We start from the raw sequence: 7,954 nt of genomic DNA, 5'->3' as shown, positions 1-7,954 counted from the left end.
AGAATATTTCAGAGTCATTGGGTTTCTTCTCATGTAATTTTTTCTGTATGTAAGCTGCCTTACTAAAAATTGGCACCATTTAATGAAGCTATGTGTATTCACAGTAAAGAGGAAGCTAACTAAAGCAAACACTTAGAAAGTGACCTATGTACATGCATACTGCATATCCTTCTTCTTCTGGCGAGGAAGTGACTGTCTCTGTCATGCATTTAGGGATCTTGAATCCTTATAAAAAAGGGATCAAAATTAGGAGAAAAGTTGTTGTGCTTTGAGATACCTAAGATGAATACTCACTTAATACAAAAAGAAGAGTATCACGAAAATCACGGTATGTAACTTAAGAGTGCCTGGGAGCAATTATTTATATGACAAAGCCAGAAAGACATTAAAAAAAACCTTATAGGGGTGCCTGGGTGGCTCAGTGGGTTAAGCATCTGCCTTCAGCTGAGGTCATGATCCCCAGGTACTGGGCTCCCTGCTCAGTGTAGAGCCTGCTCCTCCTTCTCTCTTTGCCACTCCCCCTCCTTATGCCTGCACTCTCTCTTTCTCTCAAATAAATAAAATCTTTAAAAAACAAAAAACCTTATATTTCCATTTTCAACTCATGAACAAATGAATGTAACAAATATGTTTATCTTTATTTTATTTAAAGATTTTATTTAGGGGGAGGGGAGAAGGGCAGAGGCCGAGAGAAAAGCAGACTCCCCACTGATCAGAGAGCCTGTTGCTGGGGCTTGATTCCAGGACTCTGGGATCATGACCTAAGCTGAAGGCAAAGGCTTAACCCACTGAGCCACCCGGGTGCTCCAACATGTTTCTTTTAAATATAATGCATATATTAAGAGGATGCTGTACTATTTTTATATAGTCAAGGTAGAGAGACATAGTAGAGAAAGAAGGGAAAGCAGCAGAAGTGCTTGAATAAGAACAATTTTGACAACAATGGGGCTTTTTCCTATAAAGACCAAGACATTCCTTGTTCCCATTTATGCTTTTCTGGTTGAATAGACTTTTCGGAAAAATATATTTTCCTGGACTCTAAAATTTAAAGGGTGGGCTTAGCTAGCATTGACAACACAGCAATTTCTTTTTTTCACAGACAAGCCTGCTTGATCAAAGCAAGACATAAACAGAATGCTTTGCTAATTTTTTATATAAATACAAAATGAAATGTGAGTTTTGTGTTTATTTCATATTACTGTCTATAAATGAATAAAGGAATTCAAAGTTTCTTTTTGTGTGTTTCACTTTGATTTTATTTATTTATTTATTTATTTATTAAGATTTTATTTATTTATTTGACAGAGAGAGATCACAAGTAGATGGAGAGGCAGGCAGAGAGAGAGAGAGGAGGAAGCAGGCTCCCCGCTGAGCAGAGAGCCCGATGCGGGACTCGATCCCAGGACCCTGAGATCATGACCTGAGCCGAAGGCAGCGGCTTAACCCACTGAGCCACCCAGGCGCCCTCACTTTGATTTTATTAACTTTTAGGATACCTAATAATGATATTTAGAAAAGAGATACTTAATCTTGGAGAAATAATTCATTTTTTTCAGCATGAGGATATTGAATATTTTTATGTTCAGATCATAGTCATGTTGTTAGCAATAATACAGTTTATCTTCTATAACAATTTTGAGAAATGTATGCTGTATTTGGTTTATAGTGTCCCAAAACATTCTTTTTTTTTTTTAAATTTTAATTTAACTTTTAGTTAACATACAGTGTACTATAGTTTCAGGTTTATGATGAAGTGATTCAATACTTCTATGTATCACCTGTTGCTCATCACAACAAGTGTATTCTTTAATTCCCATTACCAATTTAACCAATTCCTCCAGCCACCTCCCTTTTGGTAACCATTAGTTCTCTATAGTTATAAGTCCGTTTCTTGGTTTGCCTTTCTTTCTCTCTCTTTTTTCCCCTTTTGCTTGTTCATTTTGTTTCTTAAATTCCACATAAGAATGAAATCACATGGTATTTGTCTTTCTCTAACTGACTTATTTCACTTACTAGCTTCATCCATGTCATTGCAAATGGCAAGATTTCATTCTTTATTATGGCTGAGTAATATTCCAGTGTGTGTGTGTGTGTGTGTGTGTGTGTGTGTGTGTGTGTGTATACACCATATCTTCTTTATCCATTCATCGATTGATGGACACAGGACTGTTTCCATAATTTGGCTATTGTAGATAATGCTGTTATAAACATCAGGGTGCATGTATCCCTTTGAATTAGTATGTTTGTATCCTTTGGGTAAATACCTAGTGTATTGCTGGATCATAGGGTAGTTCTGTTTTTAATTTTCTGGGGAACCTTCATACTGTTTTCCAGAGTGGCTGCACTAGTCTGCATTCCCACCAACAGTGCAAGAGGGTTCCCCTTTCTCCACATCCTTGCCAACACATGTTGTTGCTTGTGTTGTTGATTTTAGCCATTCTGACAGGTGTGAGGTGATATATTATTGTAATTTTTTACTTGGTTTTAAAGTAAAATAGGGGCACCTGGGTGGATCAGTTGTTAAGCATCTGCCTTCAGCTCAGGTCATGATCCCAGGGTCCTGGGACTGAGCCCAACATTGGTCTCTCTGCTCAAGTGGGAAACCTGCTTCTCCCTCTGCCTGCCACTCCCCCTGCTTGTGTTCCCTCTCTCATTGTGTGTCTCTCACTGTAGAATAAATAAATAAAATCTTAAAAAAAAGTTGTAAAATTCAGAAAATTTGTTTGAGAGGAGCATTTCTAAAATAATTCATAACTAGTTGAGTAAGTAGTGTTTTGAAATAAATTTATTTTCTCTTAAAAATTACATGTCCAGTAATAGCCATATTTATATATACAATTATACCTTATTATAAAATTTTATATGGTACAAATATTTATATATTAAAGATTAAAAACTTTAGGAATACATTTTTCCCCCAAATAGAATGAAAAGGTAAGCATTAGGATTCTTAACATCTCTTACCTTATGTGGTCTTGATCAAGCCTAAGTTCTGTCCCTTGGTGAAAAGTCTGTAAACATTTACATTTCATTACAGAAACTGTATACTTTAAAGGATCACATCTTAGAATTTTGGAGAGGTCCTCATCCTGTTTGCATTTTCCTTATGTACTTGACTTTATTTTCTCACTTTAAAATAACTGTAGTTTAATTCTAGGTTTGGATGTATAATTGTGTTTTTCCTTTTCTTTTTTTTTTTTTTTAAAGATTTTATTTATTTATTTGACAGACAGAGATCACAAGTAGACAGAGAGGCAGGCAGAGAGAGAGAGGAGGAAGCAGGCTCCCTGCTGAGCAGAGAGCCCGATGCGGGACTCGATCCCAGGACCCTGAGATCATGACCTGAGCCGAAGGCAGCGGCTTAACCCACTGAGCCACCCAGGCGCCCTGTTTTTCCTTTTCTTAATAAGAAAAGACAAAAACGAAGCATTAGAGAAGAGATTAAAATAGAAGAAACTTAAGTACTGAGAAAAGCCTCCTATATGAAACCCCGTGGTAACTGTAGATTAAATCCATGTAAATACAATATCACTACTTGAGAAATGCGTGGTGTTTTAAAGTATCAAAGAAAACCATACTGAAACTTATAAGCAGTTATTTAAGTAGACCATATAATATGTGGCCTTTTGTGTCTGGTTTCTTTCACTTAGTGTAATGTTTTTGAGGTTCATCCAAGTTGTAGAATGTGTCAGTTCTTTATTCCTTTTTATGGCTGAGTATACATACACACAATGCATAACATACCCCAATTTGTTTATCCATTTATGTGCTGATTGGCATGTGGATTCTTTTTATCTTTTGACTGTTGTGAATAATGCTACTATAAACATTCATGTACAAGTTTCTGTTTTCATGTCTTTTAGGTATATATTTAGAAGCAGAATTTCTAAGCCATGTGACTATTGTGTGTTTAATTTTTTGAGGAATAGCCAAATTGTTTTCCATAGCAGTTGAACCATTTTGCATTCCCACCAGTAACATACAAGGGGTCATATTTCTCTACATCCTTGCCAACACTTGTCATTTTTATTAATTTATTCTTTGATTAGAGCTATCTTAAGTGGATGTGAAATGTTTTTTCATCATGTATTTCTTTAGTGACTAGAGATATTGAAAATCTTTTTATGTGCTTATTGGCTATTTTTATATCTTCTTTGGAGAAACTGTGAGGTCCCTTGTCCACTTTTTATTTGGGTTTGTCTATGTGTTGAATTATAAGGGTTCTTTATATATTTTCATTATTAATCCTTTATCAGATATATGATTTGCAGAATTTTTCTCCATTCTTTAGGTTTTCCCTTGACATTCTTGATAATGTTCTCTAATGAACAAAAAAGATTATAATTTTTATGAAGTCCAATTTGTCTTTCATTTTTACTGCTCGTGTTTTGGTGTGAAATCTGTGAATCAGTTGCCAAATTTGAGGTTATGAAGATTACCTCTGGTTTTTTTTTTTCTTGTAATTTTACAGTTTAAGCTCTTATATTTAGGCCATTTATTTGAGTTAATATTTGTATAAGAAGTGAGGTATGGGTCCAACTTCATTATTTGTGTGTGGTTATTTATTTACCATTTGTTGGAAATTGTTCTTTCCCTATTGAATGGTCTTGTCAAAAATCAATGGGTTATGGATGATTGAGTTTATTTCTAGCTCTCAATTCTGTTCTGTTTGTCTCTATTTCTGTCCTTAGGTCAATACCGCACTCTTTTTGTTAGGGTAGGTTTGTGGTACATTTTGAAATTGGGAAATGTGAGTTTTTCAGCTGCATTTTACTTTCTGAATATTGTTTGGCTACTACTTGTAGCTCCATATAAATTTGAGGAATTTAGTTCTCTTTCTGGATTATTGTTATCTTAACCATATTCAGTTTTCTAGTTTGTGAACATGGGATGTATTTTCATTTATTTGGGGCAGCTTTAATTTCTTTCAGCAATGCTTTATAGTTTTTGATGTATAAGTATTTCACTTTCTTGGTTAAATTTATTCCCCAGTATTTTATTCTTTTGAATGCTATAGGAAATAAAATTGTTTTCTTAATTTCCAGATTGTTCATTGCTGCCATGTAGAAACACAACTAATTGTGTTATCTTGTACCCTGCAACTTTACTGAATTCATCTATTAGCTCTAGTAGGTTTTTTTGTGTGTGTATGTGTGTGTGTAGATTCTGTGGGATTTTGTGTATATAGAATCATACCATTTACAAGGAGAAATTGGATGCATCTTATTTTTTTTCCTTGACTAATTGCTCTTGCTAGAATATCCAATACAATGTTGAATAGCAGTGGTGAAAGCATGCATTTTTGTTCTGTTCTTGATCTTCGGGGGAAAGCTTTCATTCTTTCACTAGTTAAGTATGATATTAACTATGGTTTTTTTTTTTTTTTTAATAAATTCCCCTTACTGTGTTGAGGAAATTCCCCCTTTATCCTAGTTTTTGGGAATTTTTTATCATGAGAATCGTTAGAAATTTGTCAGATGCTTTTTTGGGCCTGTATTAAGGTGATCATATAGTTTTTTTTTTGTTGTTGTTGTTGTTTTTTAATTCTGTTAGTGTGGTATGCATTACATTGATTTCCATATATTGAACTGCCATTGCATTCCTGATTTATATCCTGCTTGGTGATGGTGTATATTTATTTTTTAAATTTTTAAAATTTATGTGGGCTGCATGCCCAGCATGGAGCCCAGCATGGGGCTTAAACTCGTGACCCTGTGATCAAGACCTGAGGTGAGATCAAGAGTTGGATGCTTAACTGACTGAGCCACCCAGGTGCTCTGATGGTGTATAATTTTAAAAATGTGCTCTTGGGGGACACCTGGGTGGCTTAGTTGTTAAGTGTCTGCTTTTGGCTCAGGTCATGATCCCAGGGTCCTGGGATGGAGCCCTGCATTGAGCTCCCTGCTCAGCAGGAAGCCTGCTTTTCCTTTTCCACTCCCCCCACTTGTATTCTCTCTCTCACTGTCTCTGTCTCTTTCAAATAAATAAATAAAATTTTTAAAGAAAAATGTGCTCTTGGAACTTCTGTGGTAGTATTTTGTTGAGGAATTTTGTATATATTCTTAAGAGATATTGGTCTATAGTTTTCTTATGGTATCTTTGTCTGACTTTGGTATCAGGTTAATGCAGACTTTATGAAATGTGTTAGAAAGAGGTCCCTCTCTGTTTTTTTGGAAGAGTTGAAGAAAGACTGTTGTTGGGGCACCTGGGAGGCTCAGTCAGTTAGGTGTCTGTCTTTGGCATAGGTCATGATCTCTGGGTCCTGGGATCGAGCCCCACATTGGTCTCCCTGCAGGAAAAAAAAGAAGAAGAAGAAGAAGTAGAAGAAAAAGAAGAAGAAGGAATGTTGTTAATTCTTCTTTTAGGGATTGATAGAATTCACTACTAAAGCCATATGGTCCTGACTTGTCTTTTGTTAGGCTATTTTTATTAATTGACTCAATCTATTGTTACTGGTCTGTTAAGATTTTTTACTTTTTGAGTTAGTCTTGGAATTTCCTAGGAAGTCATACATTTCATCTAGATTGTCTAATTTCTTGGTATAAAATTGTTCATAGTATTTTCTTATAGTCCTTTTAATTTCTATGAAGTTGAACTACAGTTCCTCAAATGTATATGAAATTGCAGGAGACTTCCAGTAGCCAAAACAATATTGAAAAAGTAAATGTATGTCCCTGCTTTCATCTCTTATTTCAGTTATTTGCAGTTTTTTTTCTTAGTTTAGCTAAAGGTTTCTCATTTTTGTTGATTTTTGTTTTCGAAAACTGACCTTTGGTTTTATTGATTCCTTCTATTGCTTTTCTCTTCTCTATTTTGTTTCTCTTGAATATAATCTTTATTATTTATTTCCCTCTCTCAGCTTTGGGTTTTGTTTGTTCTTTTTCTAGTTCCTTAAGGTGTGAAATTGGATTGTTGACATGATGTCTTTTTTAAATGGAGGTGTTTACACCATAAATTTCCCACAGAACATTTCTTTTGCTGCCCCCCTATAGGTTTTGGTATGTTGTGTTTTTTTTATTTTTTATTTTTATTTTTTTAAATATTTTTATTTATTTATTGACACAGAGAGAGGGGGAGAGAGATGGGGGAGAGATGGAGAGAGAGGGAGAAAACAAGCACAGGCAGGGGGAATGGCAGGCGGGGGAGAAGCAGGCTCTCCTCTCAGCAAGAAGCCTGATGTGGGGCTCAGTCCCAGGATCCTGGGATCATGACCTGAGCTGAAGGCAGTGGCTTAACCAACTGAGCCACCCAGTGGTCCAGTATGTTGCATTTTTATTTTCATTTATCTCAAAGTATTTTTTTGTGTCTCCTAGTGATTCCTTATTTGATCTACTGGCTGCTTAAAAGTATGTTGTTTAATGTCCAGGTGTTTGAGTTTTCCAGTTTTCCTTCTGGTATTGATTTCTAGCTTCATCCCATTTTGGTCAGAGAAGATACTTTGAATGATTTTGATTATTTTTAAAATTTTAAAATTGTTTTATTATGTGACATATGGTTTATTCTAGAGAATGAGAAGAACAGATACTCTGCCATTGGTGGATAGAGTGTTTTGTACTGTCTTTTAGGTCTAGTTGGGTTTATAGTATTATTCAAGTCCTTTCTTTCCTTACTAATTTTCTGTCTATGTATTCTATCCATTATTGAAGCAGGCTGTTGAAGTTTCCACCTATTACTATATACTGTATTTCTCCTTTCAATTATGTCACTGTGTTTGCCTCATATATTTTGAGACTTTGTTGATTCATGTGTATATGTTTATAATTAAAAAAATTTTTATTAAAGTATAATTAACATAGTATTATATTAGTTTCAGGTGTATAGTACAATGATTCAACAATTCTATACATTACTCAGTGTTCATCATGATAAATATGGTTTTTTTTTAAGGATTTTATTTATTTATTTGACAGACAAAGATCACAAGTAGGCAGAGAGGCAGGCAGAGAGAGAGGAA

General features: G+C 34.9%; 1 long non-coding RNA gene across 1 annotated transcript in view; it reads left to right on the top strand.

The window, feature by feature from the left end:
* The first annotated feature begins 215 nt into the window (after positions 1-215).
* LOC125100870 (uncharacterized) overlaps positions 216-7,954 on the top strand; it is a 75,479-nt gene continuing 67,740 nt past the window's right edge. Inside the window, exon 1 of the long non-coding RNA XR_007127683.1 lies at positions 216-328. This is a non-coding gene — a long non-coding RNA (uncharacterized LOC125100870). The remainder of the gene's footprint in view (positions 329-7,954) is intronic.

The sequence above is a fragment of the Lutra lutra genome, chromosome 5 (assembly GCF_902655055.1).
Source record: "Lutra lutra chromosome 5, mLutLut1.2, whole genome shotgun sequence".
Lineage (NCBI taxonomy): Eukaryota > Metazoa > Chordata > Mammalia > Carnivora > Mustelidae > Lutra > Lutra lutra.
The sequence above is the reverse complement of the archived record's forward strand: the minus strand, read 5'-3'. Positions and strand labels throughout refer to the sequence as shown.